The 25504-nt window shown below is 41.7% G+C and overlaps 2 long non-coding RNA genes across 20 annotated transcripts in view; one reads left to right on the top strand and one right to left on the bottom strand.

The window, feature by feature from the left end:
* The window catches only part of LOC108447327, a 54977-nt gene that overhangs the window by 6507 nt on the left and 22966 nt on the right, over window positions 1–25504 (bottom strand). For 12 of the 19 annotated variants that reach the window (XR_001862825.1, XR_001862837.1, XR_001862833.1 and 9 more), the window contains 4 exons: window positions 24630–24929; window positions 22828–23024; window positions 9982–10067; window positions 8139–8230 (listed from right to left, as the gene is read on the bottom strand). This is a non-coding gene — a long non-coding RNA (uncharacterized LOC108447327). Of the gene's footprint in view, window positions 1–8138; window positions 8231–9981; window positions 10068–19223; window positions 19318–20902; window positions 21074–22827; window positions 23025–24629; window positions 24930–25504 lie in introns of all 19 variants that reach the window. The other 7 variants (XR_001862826.1, XR_001862842.1, XR_001862831.1 and 4 more) reach the window with 6 other exon arrangements.
* On the top strand, window positions 2316–24654 carry LOC108447328. The gene is made up of 4 exons (XR_001862844.1): window positions 2316–2401; window positions 8832–9059; window positions 9501–9643; window positions 24098–24654. It is a non-coding gene; the product is annotated as an uncharacterized LOC108447328 (long non-coding RNA).

Here is a 25504-nt window from a genome sequence, read left to right as displayed (position 1 = left end):
TGTTTCCCTGCGATATAAACTTATAGAAGTACATTAGTTCCTCATCAATTTGCAGTTTATCTCTACATTTTCCCTGATGGCCTTCCCAATAGCATTGTGGGGAGGAGCAAAAAGGGCCACGGGGATTCCAGAACAAATCCTTTGCAGAACAATTTACAATATGTACATTTGTTTACTTCTGCCATAATTGCTACATCTGCTTTCCTGACACTAATTAATTAGGCCTCCTTTAATTAATTGTGTTCTCTGAGGAAGGTGGTGTTGACATTTCGCAGCTGGTACTGGAGAGGGGAGCTGTGCAAGGCAGAGCTCCTGACAACACCCCTGGTTTGAAGTCCTGCAGCTCCCCACGCCCTGCCAGTGCCCGTGGCCTGCACTGGGCCGCGCAGCTGCAAGGAACCCGCTGGATCTGAGCCTTCAGCCCTCCTGGAACTGCCAAAAAAGCTTCAAGTGGAGAACTAACAGTCCAAAATCTGACTTGAGTCTAAACAAACTCCAAACTCAGAAACACAGATGTAGATAGCATACCTTGAGTTTCCTCCCCATGAGGCCTCCTATTTATTTACTTATTTATTTCAACTTCCTTGGGTCAAACTTGGATGTGACAGGATGGGTCTTGTTCTGGAGCACGTTAATATCAGCCCCACAGGTCTGCCCTGCACATCATTCCTGTGTGTGACTGCATGTCTTGTTTTACACAGATGGGCAATCATGCATACAAATGCTCCTATAATTCATCCCAGAGTTGCTGAACTGTTTATACAGGCAACTTTCCATTTATTCCTAACACTCGACATGCTACAGAGGTGTTTTCTCTTGTTCCCAAAATATTATTCTTCATTAACTGAATTTCGGTAAAACAGCTATACCTTTGAGAGCTGGAGATTCTTAATCTCCTAACAGGCTCTTTGAGGTCAGGGGAAGAAGAAAGTCTAATATTTTCCACAGTGCTATGTAGCCTTCTAATTTCTAGTCAAAATGGCATGTGTTTACCATCCTTCATTGATACTCTGGCTGGACTTTGGCAAGGAAACCTTTGCCAACAACCACTTTACAAGCAAAACCTGCACATTTCTCCCTGAGAGCTATTTTCTAAGAACACTTCCTTTACGGAAAATCGTTTTCACAAAATTGCATGGCTGACTGAGGTGTCCTGCTCCCAGCCTGGCTGCGCCAATTTCAGCACCATCACACCAAAAATAAATGGGATTGTTTTTGGTGGCACGATGTCACATGCATTGACCATATCCCTGGCAACAGCAAGCATGCCCTGTGGCTGTTTGAGAAGAAAGAAATGGAGTGAATCAGAATAAGCCACAGTCCCTGCAAAAAGGGGGTGAAAGCAAAGAAAGGAAGAAAGGAACAGCCAATGGAGGGGGGGTCTGGGAAGGCAATGGACTGAAACCCAAAAGATTGCTTATCTACTTTCTAGCTGCACCAATAATCATTCTCTGCTGATTACCTTCCCTTTTGTGCCATGGGTGCCATTAGTAGAGTCACAGCAGTGCCCAAGGGTGCACAAGGCATGTGCTGGGGGACATGCCATGGCATCAGCCACCAGACACATTTCAGGAAGAAGCTTCAATGCCTGAGTTTATTTTGTTTTGCTTGCAAACATCTGAGCTCTTGGATTTGGCAAAAGAAAAAAAAAACCAACCAAAAAAGCACTGCATGTCATTCTCTTTAGGGCTCCACATAAAAATCCTATCAGGGCTTTATAGACAGCAGTATGGTAGTTTTCCAAGCTTCACATGCTTTCCTGTTCCTGCTACTCATCCAGATTGAAAGCTTCTGCAAACAAAAGCAGTACAGTGAAGGCATGTGTGAGTTTGCTTCCAGACACTTCAGACTGCAGATATTTGTCTTACTCTTTGCTGTTGGCAAATCTGTCACTGAAGGCCATAACCACAGGTTTATCAGAAACGCAGAAAAACCCTCTCTTTCTGTTCTTTTTCACTTTGTCTTTCCTGCAAAGCAACTTATCACCAACCACCACTCAACACTTGATTGCTGTAATGCAGGTGATTACAAGAAATGAGAAATACTTGTTTTTTCTGAATGTTTTCTGTCTCGGTCCCATGGTGCTGCTTCCACCTGAAATTGTTTTTCACCGCTGATATTGGAAGCCCATGGCTTATAACAAAAAGAGCTGATAATGTAAAACCAAAATGACAAGGGGCTGTCAAAGCCAAATCCCCTGAGTGCAAAGCCCAGGCTGGGCCTGGAGCCAGCAGCTGGCTGGCAGAGCAGCAGGAGAGGAAGGGAAATGTGTGCTGTGAGCAGGGCAGCCCGGCCCCTGTGCAGCTCCTCCCCACATCCTTGCGGACAGCAGTGGGGCAGCCTCTGCACTCGAGTTTCACAAGAGCTTCTGCTGACTTCCAGATCAGAAGGGGCACACAAGGTAGGGAGCACTGGCATCCTTAACAGCATCTTAAGCTGATGTTTTGTTGGGTGATTTTGCAGCACTCCTCCCCCATCTTACAGTAAGCAGCCTAAAAATGTGTGAAATTGCTCCCTCTTGCAGGATAAGGTTTGAATTTTGATTTTTAACTCACCACTAACAGAAACTATCATTTCAGAAAGGCTGCTGTTACTGTTAAATTAGGAAGTCAAAAGTCAGTTTTATGTAGAGGAGTTTGGTTTTTAGCAGAGAATATTACTAGAATGGAGGCATGGCTTTGATAAAATTGGAACACACCCAAACTACAAATCAGAGTTTTTAACTTCCAAAGTTGGCATGCAGTCGGCTGCCTTTGTTTTCCTTTATTTTTTTTTCAGAGCTCTTGGCAACTTCTACTTTAGCTGTTAAGAGTAGTGCAAGTTAAGAGTAGTGGTATCTGTAGGATTACTGCCAAAATAAAAAATTTTTAAAAAATCACTTTAGGCCCTTGCTTCAGAGAAGCCCTGCCATGAAAGGGAGCTGGAGAGATCTCTCCCCTTGAGTAAAGGAAATGACATGAAAAAAGCTAAGAAATGCTGTTCAAAGCCAACATCACACCCTGGGACAAGATCAAGACTCTGGAAGGTTTCTATGTCTTGGAAAGCTAGGTTCATAGGCAGGGTGGTAAGCTCACTTCTAAGATAAAGAAGAAATCTCTTTAAAAAAAGATTGAATGAGTTTAGGTAAGTACATTTTCTTTAGGCTCTCCTCAGGAGCTTGGATGCCCCTTTCATGAAACCTACAGATGCTCCTACCTTCTGCTTGTCTCTGGAAGTTTCAGCTCTAAATTATGAACATGGTAGTGAACATCAGTGAAAGAAAAACAAATAAGCAATTAAAGACTTGACTGGGAACCAGGCAGAAGTTCAGGCAAAGCACATCCCTGGTTATATCCCACTGCTGCCCAACCTGAGGGGCCCGTCTGAGGTGAGGTGCAGAGGAGGGGTAACAGAGAGGAAATCCTCTCTTCCTGCCTCTGATGCCATGATGATTTTTTTGCCTTTTCTTTTATACCCCTGTTATACCTTTTTAGTGCTTTTTGCCTACATTCTTGGACTTGTTTGTTCAGCTAGGAGACGAAACATCTCAGAAGCTTTGTAGCTAGGGATCAGTGTGCCCCAGACCCCAAGGTCCTCTCCAGAACACATTCTGTAAACTAAGATAGAACCATCCAGGGGAAGGTTCCTTGGGGAGGAGGGGCTCATTCAAGCCTCTCACTGGGGAATTTTTGATAGATATGCTAATTAGTAAAACCTATAACGTTATACCAGATCTTTTGTGGGTGTGCATTGCGGGGTGCATTTCAGTGCATTCCACCTGGACATAGTGCACCTAAGGATCCTTAAAATAAATACCGAGGTAAAATCCCTTTTTCCCTTCTAACCATGTTTGATTCTTGATTTTAAGGCCAGGAAAAGGCATCACCTCAGCACCATGTTCTACCTCTGCAGACATCGCTGGTATTCCCTGGCAGCACCTCATAGTGACCTCACCTCCAGTTTGTACTGACACACTGTAAACACCAGCCCATGTCCCAAAGCACCTACTCAGCAGCTGGGCAGGAGAGAGGTTTTCTTTACTTTCTGTCCCACCAACCCTTGTCTTTATAGGTAGCTCCAGGGGCACTTAAATTTGGATTCCTACTATGCTTACACAAAATATTTATGCAGGAATAGAGGGAATTAACCAAAAATCCCCCTAACAAACAAACCAACCAACCCCAGGCTATGCAAACTGATCCTCCTCTCCCTCACTGGCAGTTCAGAGGAGTCCTGACTGTCACACAGGTGGTACCTGAGCTACCATTCCCAAATTTCCACAGAAACAGATCAGGCTCTGCTTCACCTCCAGTATGGCTGAGTCAGGCTCCTGTTGAGCAGAAAATACACGAGATTTTGCTTCTTGCAAACAGCTTCTTGCTGTTAGAAACTGTTTGTGACGTGCCCGGCCCTAGAGGAGTGCCAAGCCCGATTAATATTGTTTAACAAAGCATTTGGCTTTCCTCCGATGAACAGGAGAGGTCAGAGGGCAGGGACCTATGCTGAAAGCTAATTGCTGAAGTTATTTGTCTGGCTTGTGTTAGGTGCTGGGATCCTGCTATACAAGTCAGAAGTGCAGAGTGCCCTAAGTGCAATACTGTAATTTAAATGCTTCTAACACAAGAGAGAAACAATTCACTGATCATCTCATTAGAGGCTCAGCCATTTACATCTGGACAGCTTTTCCTCTTTGATCTCTTAAGAAAAATGAATGGAAGTTTAGGACACATTTAATTGCTTTTGTAAAGGCTTGGATCCAAGCAAAACACACTTACAATCTGGGAAATAACAATGAGGGGTTGTAAACTTATTCAATACCTCTGACCAGTTCTAGATACCAAACCAGAGAATTCCAATGTTAAAGAATTCAAGAGTGCTGACTCCTGGTTTCCATTTGACTCCTATTACAAACCTCATCTGTATGCTACTAAACAAAATAATATCCTTCTCCCTGTGGGCATGTGAATGAGCTATATTGTCATTGGTTGGTTTTATCTTTTGCCCCTCATAGTCTACAAAAAACTGCAAGCGCTGCAGCCTGAAAATTTCATGAGTAGAGAAATCTCTGCTCCCATCTATCGGTGAGCAAGAGAAGAATGCCCATAAAACCAGTAAATCTGTTCAGTTGTTTTACCGAGGTCCCTGGATGGACAGATAATCCAGGAGTAGGGGCTCTCTGGTACCATCTGCTTTTTAATAAATGTAGTGGCCCTTATTTTATTTCACTCCTCATTCTTCCAGTGGCACTTTTAGGGAGATGTCAGTTACATTTCAATGACCACAAAGTCCTGCCAGTCTTCTCAGTATCCTATGCTGGGATGGCTTCTCTATTAGTTCTTGCAAAAGATTTAATGAGTAGACATGATGGGGAAACATCCACGATGGGGCTGAACAAAGGAAAGGTTTTTTTAACGCAAACCATGGTAACAGCAGCAGAAGTGAGACATCTTGGAGGTTGGACTAGGTGGTCTTTAAAGATCCCTTTCAATCCAAACCATTCTGTGATATTCACTGAAAATCCTTACTCAATTTGATTTTAGATTGGGTTTTAGGAAGGAGATTCCGAAAGCAACAGAATATTCATTTGCAGCTGGCTGGCAAAAGGCCTGCCCAGGCAGGAGTCACACCTCTGGAGCTGTGGTATCCACACTGTGCTGAACTACAGGGAAATTTAGCACAAGGGGAAGGATAAACGATGCTCATAAGGAACGTGTGCCTACAGGAAATTCACATCATCAGCTGGAAACCAAATCATTGGGCTATTGCCAAAGGTGCTGAATGAAGTAGGTAGTTCTATTTACTGTGGATTGATTTCCCGAACTTAATGGTATCTTTGCCTTGTCACTAGCAAAGGCCTCGTGGTTTCAAAGAGTTTCATACTTGCAAGGGATGAACTATTGCCTGAAGGTGCTTGGACAACATTCTGAGTGGGAATGGGGACAGTGCTGTACACAGCCTTAAAGAGCAACCATTTATTGAACACAGCCTTATTGCTAGCAGGAGTTGAGTTCTGGGTAACAAGTGATTAGGGGTGGTGGCAAGATTCCAACTAGGTGGAGGAGAAAGCAGTCAAAAGGAAGTAAATTACTGGATTCATATGGAAGGGCTGAATTTCTGAGCTCATCAGCTTCTTTGCTGGAATTTTCTCAGCATCCGAATCTTAAGTGAAGCCCTCATTGCCATTGTTGGGAGCAACATTCAGTTTTTGCCATGCTCTCATCAGTGGTCACTGCTATTCCCAGATCATTAGGAAGAGGAACAAGCACAGTAAGGAATGTGAAAGAGGGCTGGAGGGAAAAGTTGCTGCTGAATAAATCCATACTGGGGTGAACACAGCACTGAGACAGAACATCATTCAGCAGAAAGGTTTATCACTACGAACCGGCATGTTGCAGTTGAACTGGGGTTTTCTAAAGAGAGCTGCACCCACAGACAGCTGACTGATGAGTTCACAGGATAAAAGACTGTTCAGGAGTTCATCCACGAAAAGACTCTTTACAGGCTCCACTTTCTCACGGTCCCCCTCTGGAAGGAGTTACTGTGCTTGTAAGAGTTCCAATAGCCCATGCCTGTCCTCCCATTGTTTCAAGTTAAGGGAACATCAGCTGGTTTTTCTGTTGTGAGCAGGGGCCACGATGGAGGGCTAATTGCTTCTGTTCAGCTAAATGTCTGTTTTATGGGGCCAGGCTATTGCAGGCACCCAGCTGGACAATGGGACAGCGGCCTGAGCCTGTGATCTCCCTCAGACAGTGGGCATTTAGGTCACTTCTGAGGGAGCTGGCAAGAAAACTCCTTGTTTCTTTTTCTGCACAATAAATAAAACCCCCGAAAGATAATTGGGTAATTCAGAGTGGATAATGATTATCCATGGTTTGGGAGGAATTTCTTTCTGACAAAGACTCCTCTGCATCTGTAGTACAAACTGATTTTACAGGAAACTTGCTATCAGCCAGAGGAAGCAAGATTCCCAGAGGAAATCTGTGAGGTGTGGAGCATTTCTTAATGCTAGATGCACACAAGGATACATTAAAGTTATTCCTAGGAAGCCACATTACATCCTTGCTAAAGAAAACGTGAACATTTCTACCCCTTGGTAAGATCAAGGTACAGAAACACATATTCCTAAAAGAATGCCTTTTTTGGGGGGTTTGGGATTTTGTTTTGAGGCCAGTGCCAGGTTCTGTAAGAGGCAGGTCTCTGAGCCTGCTAGAATCATGCTTTATTGCCTCTGTGGCAAAAAACTGAATCCTAATAAATTTTAATCAGCCAGTTGATTCTGCAGCACCAAGACACAGAGCTTATTCCAGCTGCTCTTCCTTTCTTGGTTACTCAGATGATTGAACACCATGATTGAACACAGAATTTCAGGGATGCTGAGGGGCAGAGATGACATAGCATGTGCAGGGCGTTTCTTAATGCTGGTGTATTTGAATGATGAAAATTGAAGTAGGCCTCTGGATGTTCACTGGCATCCTGTAATAGGTTCTTCACATAAAGTCAACCTAAGCAGGCCTGGATATTGACTTGGAACTCAGCTTCATTCATTACTCATAGGTGAGGGTGTGAAAACACTTTTCCAAACAGAGATGGCTTGCCTTGTGGATGACTTGCATGGTCTCCCTAAATTTCAAGGCTTGTAGATTTCTCCTATTCTCAGGTCATACTTGAATTCCAAATATTCCTGCCTTTCTTTTTCAATCCAAAATATCCGGACTAATGAAGGCATTCAGAAAAAATGTGCTTTATCTAACTTGCAACAAAGATACTATTTTCAGGAAACACCATGAATTTTACAGATTAATCTAAAATGGCAAAATTCAAGCACAACTGTTCTTCATGTCTAGTGGGCCTAAGTAATAACTACAAAAAAGAAAATTAAAAACAGAAAAAAAGCCATATGTGACTTTTGTCCTGTATTATGCCTGTGGCTTAATTACAGAGCTGCATTGTGTGCTTAACTAAAAAGCAATAAAGGCACTGCAACAAGTACCAGTAATGAGTCAACATCACCCCCTGGAGATCAGCTTTGTTTCTGGAGTCTTTCTGGTGGAAGCACCTTTAATTCCTTAGGTTCACCTTTCCCTCCAGTGGCTCCTATCCAAATACAAACTACCAAAGGGTGAGGACCGGTAACAAGGAAGATCACAATCAAATCCTACCAGTTCAGCAGCGAGGATCCAGCAGGCAGAGGGTGAGCTGGATGAGGAGGTGTGAGCTCAGAGATGCCTTGTCCTCACAGGAGATTTGGAAGCTGAGAATGGTCCCCCACGGGATGAAGGCACAGGGCGCAAAAAGGAGAAGCATGAAAGCACATGGTGAAAAAGTGCAGAATAGGGGTGATGCAGAGAAGCTGAAAGCTGCGTTTAAGAAGTTCTTTGTGAACACAGAGTGCTGCAGGAAGCAGCAAAGCTTATCAGAGATCTTTGCATTGCCTACAGTATCAAATGCTGTGTTCACAGGGAGACCAGACAAACAAATTGGCAGGATACATGTCAACAGAGTCTAGACTGAAAAAGGTCTCCTGAGAAATTAATTTCCAAATCTTTAATCTAACACATTTTATATATTTTTATCTACAATAGTGCAGTTTTTCACACATCCCTACTTCAAGAAAAATGCAGTTAAGCACTGCTGAAAACAAAGAAAAGGAATTAATGTGTTCTTTTCTTTATACAGCTTCACATTTTCCCAAATGCAACTTGAAGCCTCATCCAGGGAAATATTTACATATGTGCTTGTATCATTCTGACTGCCCCCACACTCCCTGTACCCACTGGAGCCCATCTGATGCTTTAAACTAGGTGTTGAAATGCCCTACTGAACCAAAGCCACTAATTCAGATTTTCTTTAAGGTGGAAAACAAAGAGATATCTCCCTCCTGGAAGCCTCAAGGGTTGGCAAGAAAGAAGATGATGTGGGAAACCTTGTGCCCCCCTTCTCCCAGGTGACATCAAGAGCATTGCCAAACAAACCATGTCAGAGGTACTGCAGAAGTGGTTTTTTCCTAAGACATGCAAACCTCAATCCTTAGGTCGCTTCAGGAAAAAAACCCCAGTTCGTCTGAATGCAACAGAGAACAGGTATTGCAGATTGTTTTGAAATGTGCAGACTGTGTAAGCTCATGGACATTCTTCTGTATGTTCTACTCACAAAGCTGTCACTGTGTGCACATTAGAAGAAGAAGAAGTGGAAAAAGCACAGCCCCTGAAGAGATCATTAGTATTTCCTTCTTCCCAATACGGCTCTTTCTTTAATTCCTTTTCCTGTTCCCAGAGAAGCATATCAGATTGTTCTGAACAGGATGCCTCGTCTGTGACTTATGCACAGGACACCCACCAGTGCAGAGTATCTGTTGATCAGGCCAATGCTGAAATCACTGTGATTTTATGCCATGATAAAACACACCACAGTGGCAGAGCACACAGGCACTTATTTCCTGTTGCAGACAAACATCCATTGAGCTCTCCCCACCACATCTGGGGAACCTGTCTTACCCTATTGCTTTTTTTGTTGCTTTTCAGGATATTTCTCTGAAGGAACAAGAACAAATCAATTACAAACTTGCTGGGAAAAAAGACACAAATTTTAGATGTTAACCTCCAATTATCAGTGACTGAAAGGGCAAAGGACCCTGCTCCAGTGCCACAGTCAATATTCCTCACAGGTGAGCTCTTCCTACAGCCCTCACTTTTCTTTGTCAACTCTTTCCTGACAGCAGTTAGAAGTTTTTTAGTTTTACCTCTAAGATTTTTCTGCATTTAGTTTTTTCATCTGTCCATCCCCTCTCTGCTAGAGAGAAATGAACCCTCACCTCTTATGTTAAATTAGACAGTCCTTCCTGCGATTCTTGGAAAATCACCTTTATGGTTCTTTGAGGGAAGCACTTTTTTCTTCAGGATGTCTTTAATGTGGCCAGATTGTTCTTTCATTGCAATATAGAATCCTTACTAAAAAGCAACGGTTTGTTTGGAACATTATGCAAAGGAAAGCACATTAAAATACCTCAAATAATGGCTCATCAAAGACTTGAAATTGCCCAGTCCTCTTTCTGGTGATATTCTGGAGTCTTTTCCGTAACTGGTATGTTCCTGAAAGGTAAACGTGAGGTAGTTAATAGGATCCTACCAGCAGCGAGCACCTCTGAGAGTTTACTGCCCTTTTGGAATTTATATTTTTAGTTTGTCATTCCCCAAATAGTCACAGCTCTTTACTCTCTGTGCTTTAGTTTCCTGATGCCTCGCTTCCACACCACTGTTCTCTTTGAGCTGTCCGTGTCTGAAGGTGGTGGAAGTGAGAGCCAGAAGCACCCGTTCTGCCTCAAAGAGAGGGTTTTCTGGTGGTGAAATACTGGTTTAAACATAGCCAAAGCCTGTGTCTGTTTCATTACTGCATTTAAGGTGAAGAGTTCTTACAAAAGCTGTTTTTGCTATCCCTGTGAATTTGAAGCAATCGTGGTGTTTCGCTGGTTTCTGCTGTGTAATTTCAATACACAACAATCTCTCCAAGTTGAATAATTTGGAATCCACGCACGCTTTGCAGTTTCCAAGATAATTTGATCTGAACAGCAGTTTCATGTAAATGTTTTGGCAGCAGTGAAAATACCCTCAACATTACTACTTGCAGCTTGAAACACCAATGATGATTTTATATGCTGGCAATGAAAGAGCTTGATAGGCAGGTTAAAATCATTAATTCCTGTCTCTGAAACTGATATTTTCTCACTGAAAGGTTTGAAAACAAATCTACTTTCAACAGGTTATTTCTGTATTAATGTGATACCAGCAACATCTGTGCAGCTCCCTCTCTTCTCCTGTGGGCAAGCACTGCTAGGGGAGCTGGAAGGAACACAGCTCTTGCTTGCCTCACCCCACAGCTGTGGGGAAAACGTGGGATATGATGTTTGAAGTGTTGGATAATTGGAGGAAGTGGATGGAGAATGATAACAACAGCAATAGGGAAGTTTCTCAAGCGATTTGAGAAGGTTGCCTGGTGCAGGCTGGATGTTTGATTATCTGTGCACTGGATACCCACTTCTCCCTACTTGAATAATACATGGGAACCAAGGATTGTTTACTTTAAAATGAGAAATGACCATGTTCTGAAAATAAAACCTGCAAGTTTCAACTCTGCCACCTCTAGGAAAGCCCAGTGGGAGGGATAGGATTGCTAGAACTAGGGGAGGCCTCCTTTTCCTTATTTGTTATCATTTAACAGAATCTGAAGGCATCTTCCTTTGCAGAGAGCAGGAAATCATTCCTGTGCAGCTCCAGGGCCACACAGAGGTTATGGTACCTATTTCACTCGTGGTGTTAAACAACAGAGGGTTTCAGAACTGTAGTGGGATTGTACCAAGTCACCAAACCTTGGCCAAGAGAAAACAGAAGAGCATATGCGCAGTGGAGGATTTCTGACTTAGTAATGGATGAAAACACAAAGCTCTTTAGGTGCCTTCTCCCTCCAGTGTTCTCAAATACCACTAGTCATGTTCCACTACTGGAGAGATTTCTCAGGGTTACATTTGGAAGCATGTGGTCGGCAGAGAAAAAATCCCAGCCAAAATGTTTTCTGAAACCTGAACGTTATAAATCCATGTTATGCTCTCAGCCTTTGCTCTAAGTCTGCTTGGAATTCGGAACCTGAAGTTTTATGGCAATAAACTGCAGTATCCCACTGAGCAGGACTAGTGCACGTGTTGCATACACACTAACAAACACAGCCTTGTGTCTGCATGTCACTGGGAAATGAAAAGGATGTGATTAAGCACGTTATCTGTCTATAATGGCTGCACGGGGGACACAGACTGTAGCTGCCACTTCAGGATGAGGCAGCCCAAGCAGTGTCAAGACCTGTGAGGTGTTTGCCTTCTGTAGAGGGAAATGTGATGTCTCTGACTTCAGCAGCGAAGTTCTCAAGGACCTTTGTGTTCTGTCCAAGATGCACTGATATTCCCCATACATGGAAGCAAGTGTTTTACCAGAACAAGCATCATTTTTGCTAATCAGAGAATATGTAATCACCTAAGCGACTTGAAGCGATATTTATGAAATGTGAATCTTGGACTTATTTTGCACAGATCATCTTATTTTTCTATTCAAAGCTGCTTGTTATGCAGACTCTGAGAACTGTTAAATATCACATGACATTCAAAAACCAGAACTTTCCAAAGCCCCTTTTTATTGCTTTTTTCCCCCCCTCTTTGGCTAAATCTATTCTGGGTTAATATTCTTTTCAAAGTTAACCTTTTGTGATCAGTGCTTTTAATGCAGCTGTTCGAGTCAGCTGAGGAAGATGTTACGAAATCTTCTCTCCCATTGCTGCCTGACCAAGGATGTTTCAATGGGAACATGGTCCTTTTGATCTGATTTATTTGGGAGTTCTTCTTGTGCAGCTTGTATCTCAGCAGAAAACCTAACAATCTGTTTGCTCTTACTGGGAAAAAAGAGATTGTTGCCCTGCCAACATAATTACATTGGTGAGTTAGGGAATAACGAGTGAGAACAGATGAAATATTTAGATATAAATAGTCTGTTTTCATGTGCTGTGATTGTCACTAATAAGGCAGGGACGTGTGGTTTGTGGTTCAGGGACAGGATGAGGAACCAGGACATCTGGATTCCTTTCCTAGCTTTACCACAGTGTATTGAAGAAGCCATCAAATCTCTTTGTGCCCCATCAGTTGGAAGTAGATAATAATGCTCTGGGGATTAATTCTTTACTGCTGTCATCTTCAGATGTTTAGGAGGGAAGAGCAATACAAGTGTACAGTTTTTGCACACTAGAATTCGGTCCAACTAAAACTTTAAATCCAGATACCTAAAAAGTTTGTGAAAAATTTTCTCCTATCCTGAGTAATTTGACCCAGTTGCAATGAGAGAAAAACAAGAGGAAGACTAAAACCAGTACAGAGTGTTTGAACACAATCCTGAAAGTATGTGATCTTAAGTTTTCTAAGCAAGTTTTTTGGGTTTTACCCTCTTTACACTTCCAATAAGGAGTTGCCAATGATGTCCTTGACTGAAATGTGCTCATTTGTTCAAATCCTAAAAACTACTTAGGCCTTAACTCATGAGGCTTTATAATTTAAAAAGGGCCTACAGCGGCCACCTACACAAGGGATGTGTTTCCCCCAGCCAATGTGTATTTTGTTCACTGCAGCTGTAAATAATAGATCACTAAACCACAGATTAAAAGCATGTAATTGCTATAAAAGTAATTAAAGATGAAATTAATTCTACCTAGGAGTAAATAAGTGCATTTGGCATGTAAATCATAGTGAAAAAGAGGTTTGGTTTAACATGCATATGGTAGTGGAGAGTCTCAAAAGCGGAGTTGCTTCTTCAGCTGAGGATGGGAAAAAAGAAACTGTGCTAGGGAGTTGAAAGCCTTGAGTTTAAGTCACTTGGGATGAGCATTATATTATTTTAAGGTTTCTAGTACTTCTTTAAATTTCCAATTTACTCAAAATGGGAGTCTGTAGTGCACTAGTGCTGTTTTACCTGGGTGTCAGATGGCTCTATCTACACTGGAAAGCTAAACAGAAGCAGATCCACAGCTGGTAGTGGGGACCCCACATCCATTCTGTACATGTGGCTGAATTTTCCAGTCTGTCCCCATGTCTTAACTGGCTGGAGCACAGGAATTATCCTCCTGGAGCACCTTTCTGATGTTGGTTTAATCCAAAACCCCAGTTCCTATGCTCCTACCTGAGGTGCAAGGAAAAGCATGGTAAGTGGGAGAAATTAGGAAATTTGCTTCAGAAGTGCCCTTCTGATCTGACCTAAAATGCCAGCCTACCCTCAGCCTATTTGCACTGTTATCCCTGAAAAAGGGCAGCACAAGGGCTTGATTTGCACCTGGAATCCAGCTGGCCAAATTTCCTGTTGCTTTCATGGAGGCGTTGCTCTAAATCACTACAGTGGGACACTGCTGAAGCAGCAGCTGGAATATTTATCCTGCAGTATAATTTCAGATTTCTTTGAAAAAAGGCTTAAGGCTACGTGTAAGAGAAATTTGCTTCAGTTTGTTGATTTTATCTCATTTGAGACCATTTTTGGGAACACTGCAATATTGGCACAGGAGGTACAATTACAAGGAGAATTAGCTCTTCATCATCACTCTAAGTTAATTCTGTGTTCCATGATGCTGAGGGAAAAGCCACCTTCCTGATGCACAATAAATGCTCCAGGAATCTCTAGTGATTCATTTATTTCCCAACTGACTTGTACATTAAAGCACAGAATACAAGCCTATGGTTAATCATGCCTTTCCCCTTTTCTACATCCAGTCCTTGCTTTCACCAGGAAAAATGTGGGTACATGGCCTGCCAGGAAATCCTTAGCATGGCCTGCCCGGGTCTCCAATAAGGAGATGTAGGGAGCAGCATCCCAGGCCTACTGCTGAGATCCCCCATCTACCTCCACAACCCTAGAAAATGCACTCAGAGAGACAGGGAATAGGTACCAGGAGGCTCATATTCTTTTCCATAAAAACTGCACTTACAATGATTCACATCACAGTAATGTTCCTAAAAAGACATCCCAAATCAACACTCACACATACACATAAGCTCTAGCTGTGCATCTATGTATGCAAGGCCATATAAATAACTATCTTTATGTGGTGAGACAAAGCAACCTCAACTACCGAAAGATTTAGCAACACAAATTCTTTTCCTACGGCATAAATCCCACTAGCAGTAATTTCATCTCGAAATGGAAAGCACAGCATTGCATTATTTGAGCACAAAGGCCAAATTTCCCTGGTTGCCAGTTAGACCCCAAGCTCATACAAACACAGCAGGAGAAACCTAAAATGATTTTGTTTCCTAGTGGCACTAATTCCATTGCTGGAGAAAATGTAATCATATTTATATTGACATTATAATGGTAACTTTGCAGGCCAGACTCCATCCTGTCTGTTAGGCCAGAGAGAACTGAAGCACCAGCAGAGAACTAAGGAATGCCTCTTCCTTGGTGGCAGTGTGCCTGAACCCCAGCTAGTCATTTCAGGAGTAGAAGTTAATTCTGTGAAGAAGATAGGTATGATTTAACTGTGTCTCAACTACAAAACCTCTCCATTTTGCACTGATCACAGCATCCTCAGACAAATCCCACATGAACTTTCCAATATGCAGGTTGAGCTTTTGTCCTGCATTGCTGCAGAAATTGGAACCTCCACATAAACCTGGAAATGCTCAGAGCAGACCCTGCACCCTGGAGATGCCCTGCTGCTGCAAACAGTGCTTTTAATGCCACTGGCTCTGGGAGGCTGCTGGGATCACACACAGCAGATCCAGGCTGAAGCCTGGAACCAGGGGACTTGTGGCTAGCCTTGCTTATTTATCAACCTCAGCTGCCCCCCTATTATAAGGGAGGCCCTTAAGGAAAATCAAAAGCTCTTTCCTGAAATTCAAGGAGGTGGGAACTGCAGTGATTCATTGGTGATACATTATTAATCCATGGTGGCATTTTTAGGTATTTATCCTGGTTATTTTAATTTAATATGTTACAGTAGATGTGCCAGCCTATCCTATTGTTTTCTCAAGGCGCTGTGTCAGTGTCAGATGTCACTAGTTCTGAAGTCTGGATCACATTTTCATTCATTACTTCTCTTGCACAAATGACACCACTGCCCACAAGAGAAGCAGCACTGAGGGAGGGTGTTTCAATTCAGGGCTGAATGATTTCTTTTTCCTTATATAATTCATAAAGAACTCTAGAGTTGGAACTGAACTAAATTAAGCAATTAGAAGACAGAGAGAGCTAAACAATTTATAATTTTCAAAACTTAGATTTTGGTTGAGAATAACATTCCAGGACAAGCAGAACACATTGATTTTTTAACAGGTTAAAAAAAATAACTAAGCACAAAAATCCACCCCCTTATTGTTTGTGTCTGCTGAGCCTAATTTTGTCTTTTTCTTCCATAGTCATACAGCAAGACAAAAGCCATTGTTACCGTATCTGTAATTAGGATACCAGCAGATGGAATAGCTAATCATGCCCCAGCTAACCACTGTGCGTATTGCTGGGGAAGTCAGCCAAGGTAGATTCATTTTTCCTAATTTAACCACATAAAAAACCAGCACCTGGTTTAACCTCCCATCCCACCTTCCTCTACCTTCAGTGGGGAGGGAGAGGAACAGACAGACAAGGCTGGGCTGTGGGTGGAATCACTTGCTCCTCCACCACCGGGAAGGGAAGTGCTGGTCTTTCTGAAACTCAGTTTTCTCTGTTAAACTGAAATGTTATCCTTTCTTACCACACACAGGAGTCAGGAAGATGACAACCAGACATGAGGGCAGCCAGGGGCTCACAGGAGCCACTGACAGCCTGTGCACTTCTTGACCTCCCCATCCTCCGCTGTTGGATGGAGCCGAGAGAGGTTGTCAGTGTTCACATTGCAAGCCTGGGGCACAAATCAGGCTGAGCTTGGTTTTTTTTCCGTTTTCATCAATACTAAAAATATGTCCTGTACACAGTGGTACTTCTGGCATTCACCACACAAAGGCCTGTGCAGGCACCACATTTTTATACATGCTTCATGGCAGCCTACAGATTTCACAAGATTACATTGGCTTAAGCAGGAGGGATTTTATGGGCCTTACCAATGTTACCTGAGGAAATACAGCTCCCAAATGGTGATTTAGGTTTTTTTTCCCAAAAATACAGTTGTAAGGGCAAGGCTGATGTATGTGAGCACCAGAACAAAGTTTCTTAAAGGACACTTGAACCATTTTAGTTAGGAAGCTTTCAACGGCCTTGTTCTTACGTTTTACTTCTGCAACGTGGTTAGTACTTTGTTCCAGTTTTTTAAGGACAATAATACCAAAGATGTCATTCTGAAAGCAACAGAACTGAATTGCCAGAAAACTCTGCAACTGAAATCACATTTACTTGGTCTTAGTTTGTTTTGGTTAGTTGGTTTTCACTTGGGCAGGTTTAGGAGGTCAGTTTTACTATATAATACACATGGAGAGTTGATAATAGATGGAAAAGAAATGTGATTGCATTTATTTTAGTTAAAAAGCACCAATGGCAGGGAGTAACTCTTAAGTATGAACATGAAGTTACTGGCACTGTTAAATTCTAAAATTACTACATGAAATCTAATAGGAAGCCAGTATATGGAAGCACTCAAGTTGAGTATTATGGGTCACCTCTAACTTCATTTGGAATTATTTATCTGCTTGCAAATTTAATTAGATCCATACTGTGCAAAAATATAACACACAAGTTGGAAATGTATCTATTAATTTGAACACAAGATATCCCAAATCATGCCACTTGGAGAAAAAACCCTGCAGACTACTTTAATATATTTTTCCCTTTTTTTGCACTCCTTGCCAGAGCTGATTCCGCAGTGCAAGGAAGAGCATTTTTGCATGGATCCTGCCCTGTCCAGAGTACTGGAAATGTCACAGTAGCACAATCATAGAGTCCCACTTCCTTTAGTGGAGGAGATTGGAACAAACATCTGTGCATTTGGATGATCATCTAAATTAAAGTGAGTGTGGCAGAGACCTCCTTTAGCAATTTTAGCAATCTCCCTGTCACTAAAGGAAATGAGGGTGTAATTTTATACGTCCGATTACAGAAGGGCTGTTCAGCAGCCAAACAGCAGGTCCAATGTAAAAGGCAAATCAGATGTATCTCACATCTGTAGACTGTTTTTGTTGCACCTCAGCACTTCAGTACTGTATCACACAGAAAGCCTTGTTCCTCAACCAGAGAATTCCTAATCTGTTTACGTGACACAGGAAAGAAAAAGCAGATAGCTTTTTTAAAGTCTCATTCGTTCCAAAATAGTCATCATCTGAAGCAGAAAATGTCCTTTTCTTCTTGTTCACTTGATTTTTTTTTGGTCATATTACCTGGTGTGCTATCTCACTCTTTCAAGGAGTGCAACATCACCAAGATATATAGTTTAAGATTACACAGGAAAAGATGAATTGTTAAAACTATTATATAGGTGCTTCAGGCTTTGTCTGAGCTGGGATGGACCATTCCTTCCTTCTTCCTGAGCACTGATTTCTTTACAAAGGTTTGCTGGGACAAAAATTCACCTTCTATCAAGTCTGTATCAGGTTCACACACTTTGTCACCTGTTTCCCTACTCCAAACTGCTACACAAATATTGAATACTGCACATGAACTGTTTATTGGGATGCTCCTTGTGGAAATATACAGGTTTGATTTAGTTGGCTGTTAGAAAGGCAAACAGGAATAATGGAGAATGGCTTCAGATCAGCCATCTCACAGCAAACTCTCATCATATAAAACCTCAGCTGTTCACAAAATTCTTACTTTTTGACCTCGGCCACCTTAGAAAATAATTTTGCGAGGACAGAGGGCCAAATAACCAAAAGGACTGTGGCTGGTCAAGATCTCCTTCCAAGGAGCCACACGGTAGCCATACAAAACCCCATCTGCCGTGTCCCTGCTCAGCTTCCCAAGGTGCCCGCCCTCCAAAGGTATAAATCAGGTGGCCCAATTACTTCAGGAGAGCTGAGTCACATTGTGCCAATGACTCTGCAAATATTTGGGAGTATTTATGAGGTGCTAACTCTTGTCTCTCTGTGTTCAGCTTAGCCTGGATTCAGCTGAGATACCCAAAGTCAAGTACTTAGCGGTTAAGCCTGATTTTGCATACACCGAATGCACACAAGCGTCCTGGATTTGTATCCAAAAATCCATATTTGACATCTACCCATCCAACGCACCCCTGCAGGACACTGCTGAGTCATTTCCCACTGGTCAGAGCCACGCCAAATCTCTGTACATAAAATCTAAGTGCACAAAGCAGGCAGGAGAGTAACAGTGTGGTCACTCTGCACAAATGGCCATGGCTACAATAACTAAAGCCAAAGGGAATTAGGTCTTACAACTCTAAATGTTGAGCTAAGAATTAATTTATGTTTCTCTGGAAGAGCTCAATGAGGCACAAAAATGTTCAGGAATGTTTAATCCTAAAGGGAATGAGATTTATCAAAGCAATTCGAAAGGATAATATGTTCACCTCTGGTTGTACAGGCAAAGAAAAGGCAAAAAAGTCCAAGGCATTAAGAACTTAGAAGCTATTTTTCATTCTGCCAAGCTGTTTTTCATGTTGCTCTCATTGCCTCAAGTTTGATGCTACAGTGCAAGGCAAATCTGGTTCTGGCAAGCAATTACTAACTTGTGATAAGCATTAGGTTTACATTTAAATATCAAAGCAAACATATATAAACCATTTTGAGTACATACATATCCTCTGCTTTATGTCTTGCCCTTGAGTTTATATCCCCTCATCACTGTGTTTCCCTCTTACATTCTCAGTGAGTCCAGGGGCAACTGGAATCTATATTGAAAAGAAAATGTAGTTAATTTAATGTATAATAATTCATAGTGGGCTAGAGACTTCAGGCAGAAATTGTATCTCTTGGTCAGTAGGTGAGGCCAGAGGAACTACAGGATCTGCTACTGTCACACTCACTGGAGGGACACTGAAGCACTGAAGTTTTTGAATACTCACTGTGCTGTTTTTCTCCCCTCTGACAACAGCCAAATGATCAAACCATTAACAATACACTTGTACTTAAACAAAATTCCCATTTATCTGACAAATCCCAAAGCTACAGCTGCCCATAATTAAAAGTGATATTCGGAGATCATTGTGCAATGAGAAGGTGGAAGGACAGCAACTTTTTCATTTCAGGGTAGATTCCACCTACTCTTCCCAGAAGTGAGCTTGGTCCATGGCTAAGCAATCCACAGGTCATCACTATGACCTGAAATCTTTGCTCATGACTGAACTCCACCTGGGATCCACTTGGGCAGGTTTTTATGCTTCAATAAATCTGGCCCTTTACTTCTGTTCAGTCTAACCTTTTCCACTGGATAAAAATGAAGGCATCATTTTGAAAACCTGTATTGAAAACTCAATTTTCCCAAGCATTTTATGAAGAGTTTAAGAGCACAGATTTCAGCTCAGGCTTGAAATAAAACTCTCAAGACTTTGGTTTGAATAAAACTCAGTGTACTGTAAGGTGAAGTACTGAAAGCATCCTTCATTTCATGTCTTAGGAGAGACTGCTAGAGATTATTTCTGCACAGTGAATTTCACAGGTTAGGAGCTATTTATTCATCTCCACTCACATGTAACAGGTTCTTCTAAAGTCACAGGTATAAACAAGCAAACTGATGGCAGAGTTACAATCATTTTGCAAATGATATTAAATGTGCGCCTGTTAAAAAGTATCTGAGCCTGTTCTATGTGTAGAAAATCACTAGGGAAAAAAAGAGAACATCTGACAGCTTGAAGAAACCAAGATCATCTCCCTCAGTTCCTAATCAATAAATAAAGCAACACCTTTGGAGATCACCTGCCACACGCATTTAGGCAGGCTAAAAACTGTACATCTGTCTGGATTTACAGAAGACTTGCTGCAAAACTTCCAGTTACTTCCAGTCCACTCCTACCAGTTCTCCTGGATGCTCAGCACATGCAGAAATCTCATCCTGACCCTTGAGTTTCCTTTAAATTGAGATGTTTGTTATTTTTTTTAATTGCAAATCCTAAGATGGAAGTGTGGAGAATTATTTTTCCTTTTCAAGTACCTGAAGAGTTTTAGGTTTGGTTTCTTAGAAGTATCCTTTTTCTAGTCCAGAAGATTGTTTTTTGATGGTCTGAACTGCACTATTGGTTTTACATGCTCTTATACACTGGTCTGACTTAAAACCAGTCTAACCGTTTTGTTACAAATGGTTTTAGTTTCCAAGTAAACCAAGTGGCAAAGCAATTCAAAACATATTGAATTCATTTAATATATTAATAACCACAACTGGCTCCAAATCAAAAAGAATTACTCTAGACTTAGAGAGTTTTATTTCTGACAGTTCTTACTTTTAAAATAAAGTAAAACATATTGGATATATTCACTTACTTTAAAATAGCAAATCAGTAACACAGGGATTAACATTTTCCTTTTTTTCCTCATGTCCAAGACATTTCTTTATACAGAAGAAAATGCTTGACTTCTCTTCAACGCAAAAAATAATCCTGTAAATGCACTTTTCATGTCCCAATGGCAGCAACTTTGTTGAACTTTTACATTCTGCAATCAGGTAAATCAGATTTCCTAGTGAAGATCTAAAGCTGTAAATACAATTTATCTTCACTTCACTGGGGATACGGGCAATTCCTGTCTTGGAACCAGATCTTGTGCATGAACAGCTCCACCCAGAGCAGCACATCCAGCCATCACCATTACACAGCTTGTGGGAGCATGAGATGCCTTTTTACATCCTTTTTTCCCTGTTATATTAAAGATGTCCCACAGTGACAAGCACAACCTTCGAGCTCTGATCTCCCAGCATTAATAGAGGGCACTTTGCAACTGATGCCACCAGCAGGGTGATGCAGAACAGCACATGGGGCACTTTTTGCAACAGTGGCTCTGCAAACAACATCTGCTGAGCTGGAGGCCAGGGCAGCCCTCCTGCCTGGGTGAAGGCAGCAATGCAGAACAAGCCAAGTCAGCTTCTGGGCACTTGTTACCATCTCAGCTGGAAAACTGCTGCAGGGAAGGTACCAAACTCCAGGTCACAGCGGCTGTGAGGTATCTGCACCCCCACTGCCAAGGTCCTGGCGTGGCTTGCCAGGTGGGATGGAGCAGCTCCACCACTCACTGCCATTTCAAGAGCCCCTGCTGCATCCCACCTGGCAAACCATGCCACGAGCATGCCAGGGCTTGTTGGCACTGGGTCACCAAGGTCCCGTTTCTGTGACCTTGGCATGGAGGGACACAGCACCCTTCCCATGTGGCATCTGCATTGATATTATTTGGTCTTGGAGATGCCAGCAAGGAGTCAGGTGGGATCATTTCTGGTAGTAACTATGTTGGGAGGTTGGCCAGCAGAACTCTGCAATGGTGCCCTTGCCAGACCTCCATGTTATCCCAACCGACCCCCACTTTATCCTGGCATTTGCTGCAGTTGCACACCACGCCTCCAGGACTTGACCCACACGGAGGCTGCTCCCACAACTCGTCCCTATGACTTTCCCTGCAATGTGAATGATTTAATGTTAATGCTATCCTCTTCAGAACGGGTCATGGAGATTGGGGCATAAGAGGTCATTACTGTTTAAACACTTTTGTTTTGCCTTTCTTCTCAGAAACTTTAAATCATGAGCTTCCTTATACAGAATGCCCAAATGGACAGCTTTAGGATGTGTGAGAAAGACACAACTAATTTAGTGCAAAAGATAAGACATTTCCTTGGGGAAGCACTAACACCAGGCCTATTACCCCTCAGTGTCATTTCAGATTAGTGTTCTACAGAGAAAGGGATTCTAAATCTTTTTAATTGAAAAATATTTGTCTTTTCCTTACTATTATAAATTTCTGCCCAGAGGTTAAAGAGCTCTTAAATTATTTCTGAATTACATCCAATTTCTGGACAGTTTATCAAAAAAAGGAGGATACAGTTTGTCTCTTGCTTTGTTAATTCATGTCAGACCACAGAAAGGAGAAATATATTCCCTCAGTGACCCAAATGAAACACTTACATTAAAAGATGATTAGAAATACAAAGCCCAGACATCTCTAACATGACAAGATTTGCAGCCCTCACCAACACATCCACATATAGGAATACATGCCATAATTATGCAAAGTGGAAAGATAATTATCCAAACACAGTGGTGGAAATAACAATCAAGAGAAGAACTTTACTCCTTTTCTCTCTCCCTTTCTTCTGGCTGAAAGTTGGAGAAACTTCAAAACCAATTAATTTAATCCATGTACGTTGTGACTCCTAAGTCACAAAATTACCTCAAGAAAAGAAGAAAATGCAAATATCCTTTTACCTTTAGCATGTCCTGAGCAGGAACATTCAAAACTGTGATCTGGACTTGGTTAGACCTTGATCCATGGCCTTGGAGCAGCCCCTTTTTGTCCCAGAAGTGAAAGGTGTGATTTGAAGCAAAGTCCTGGCTTTGAGTGGTCTGGCCACTAACCCGGGAGCCTCCTGGAAGGCACAGCTCCCTTTGGTGTAGACTGCCTGCTGGAAGATAGGAAAAGCATCACCCAGAGATAGTTAATTATCTATTTAGATGTTCTTTAGGTACAAGGGTGCCTGGCTATCTGTTCTAGAGCTCTAAACACAAAGGCACCGCAATTTGGGGGGCAGCATATTTAAGAAAGCACCCTGCAGGTGAATGGTAGAGACTGGTTTGCCACAGTCTTTGGGCAGCTGCACAGCCCACAGAACATTTGTGTGTTAGGGTGGTTTGGGGTTTTTTGTCCTTGAAAATCCTTCCAAACAACTGTATTCTTTCCACTTCTCTGCTTGTATAATGGTTGTGTTTCCTCGGATCTGTACTGAAGAAAAAATATTTTCCTTTTCTAATTCAATCCTCAGCCCTTGTTTTCCCAACCTCTAGCTCTCAAGAAATGTGATTTCTTAAGAAAAAAAAAAAGTCTAATTAAGCCATTTATCAAACTTTTCCAAGTGGGTAGAGTGACAAATTAGCCCTATCTTCCACCAACAATCTGATGGATGGGAAGATAAAGATGCAGAGGCTGTTGTTTTAGCTGGAGGCTCTCCACTATATCAATTGTTTGGCCCCAAGCCAAAAGACCCTAAGAGCTGACAAGGACTAATGATGGGTCCATGAAGTTTATGCAGCGTGAGGCCTGACATCAAAGGAATGCAGCCTTATTAGCAATATCTCTATGCCTTCTCCTTGGAAAAAAAATACTCATTTGATTTTTCAAAAGATTTTACTTGATCATTCTACTCTTTCAGTAAATGAAAATTAAAACTGTACATAAATTTTTACAATACTATACAGCTGACGAGTTCTGCTCTTCCCTACAAATATGAAGTGATTGTTATTACTTTTAAGTAACATCCACCAAGAGAAGCTAAGACATGTAGACTGCCAATGAATTTCCCTGGGAGTCTCTCCTTTTACCACCATTTGCTTGGGAATACTTATACTCTTCCCAAGTATTAATTCTTGGTGGTTTTAGGATACAGGGTTAGGGCCAAGATGGATATTGGGCCTGACACTTGTCTTATGTGACAGCATTACCTTCACTCTTTGTAACTTACATCTTTCTCCCTTCTCCCAGTGTTTTTATTTTAATACGCACCATTTTGACATGAAATGGAAACCCTGTGTAAAAGGTGGAATGCAATTACTACCTGACTGGAAAGAAGAAAGAGAAGATGTAACAGCCAGGATGACTTCTAAGAAAAATAAAATCAACAACCAACCAAAAAAAACCTGTCTTGATATCTTTGTTTGACAAAACAAGCCATTTCTGCAGATACTATATGTTACTCTGGACTAGAAGTAAAATCTGTATATTTTTTACTGGAAAACTATTCAAAGACTACTCTTGATGTCCCATTTTTTACAACCTTTTTTTTCTCTTGTGGAAATAGGACAGTATTCAACTTGCTGGCACAATGAGAAACTTTGGTATCACTTTATCAAATCCAACTGCAGTAGTCCTGCATATTCATCTATCTGAAGAACTTGATTTATCTTTTCAACACAACATTTTTACAGGATGGAATTAAAACCAATACTGCAATGAAATGATGACAGCACTGCAAGTCAGTGCAAAGCCACATTCAGCACATCCTACAGTATTTTACCTTCACTTTCCAGTCTGGATTTAATAGCATGTGTGGAAGGAGCACCGTGCAGAACTGGGGATGTCATCCATCTTCACACTTCCTGCGTCCCAATAAACTGCCCTGTATTATCCCTCCTCTATTGCTCCCTATCCATCACCAATTACTCTGAGTGAATGAGCGGCTTTGCACTCCTGCCGCTTTTTCTCTCTCGTTGCTTTTCCAAAGGGGATGTGCCACTGCATCTGCCACGCTGCTTTTGACCCTGGGACATCAAGGCAATTTACTTCCCACTGGGAGATCCATAAGCTCTGATGCTTTCTGGGGAAATACAAAAAAGCTTGGAGTCTGTGAGGTCCAACATAAACAATCATGGAAAGAACAAAAGAGAACTTTTAAATACTAAAACCTTACCTGGCAATGTCAAAACCAGGAATTAAAATTCTGGTTGAAAATACTGTAATAATTCAATTTTTTTCTTCTCTGTGATGCATTTAAGATCTCTAAGATCCTAATGTACTTTCTTAGCTGCTTATTGATAGTGGGCTGCTTAGGAACCATATTCTCTCTATGACATCCCCTTGCAACACTTGGGATGAAACTCTAAATAAAGAAAATGCACTGGCTGAAGTTTTCTACTTAGAATTGTATTTTTTTTTTCAATAAAAATGAAGTGCAAGTATTATGGCACTATGCAATTAAGACTTCAAATGTCATTGCTTCTAACTTAGGAAGGGGACTCCTTGAACAAAGAAGCTTGAATGCAAATTGGCTGGAAATAAAATGAAATAAAAAAAAAAAGATCAGTGTTGAAGTTGCCAATGAACCAAATTGTTTGCTTACTTATAACTAGCAGCACGGTCATTGGCTGGCTGCCCTGGCATACTGCAAATGTG

Source organism: Corvus brachyrhynchos, unplaced genomic scaffold (genome assembly GCF_000691975.1).
Source record: "Corvus brachyrhynchos isolate BGI_N302 unplaced genomic scaffold, ASM69197v1 scaffold105, whole genome shotgun sequence".
Classification (NCBI taxonomy): Eukaryota; Metazoa; Chordata; class Aves; order Passeriformes; family Corvidae; genus Corvus; species Corvus brachyrhynchos.
The sequence above is the reverse complement of the archived record's forward strand: the minus strand, read 5'-3'. Positions and strand labels throughout refer to the sequence as shown.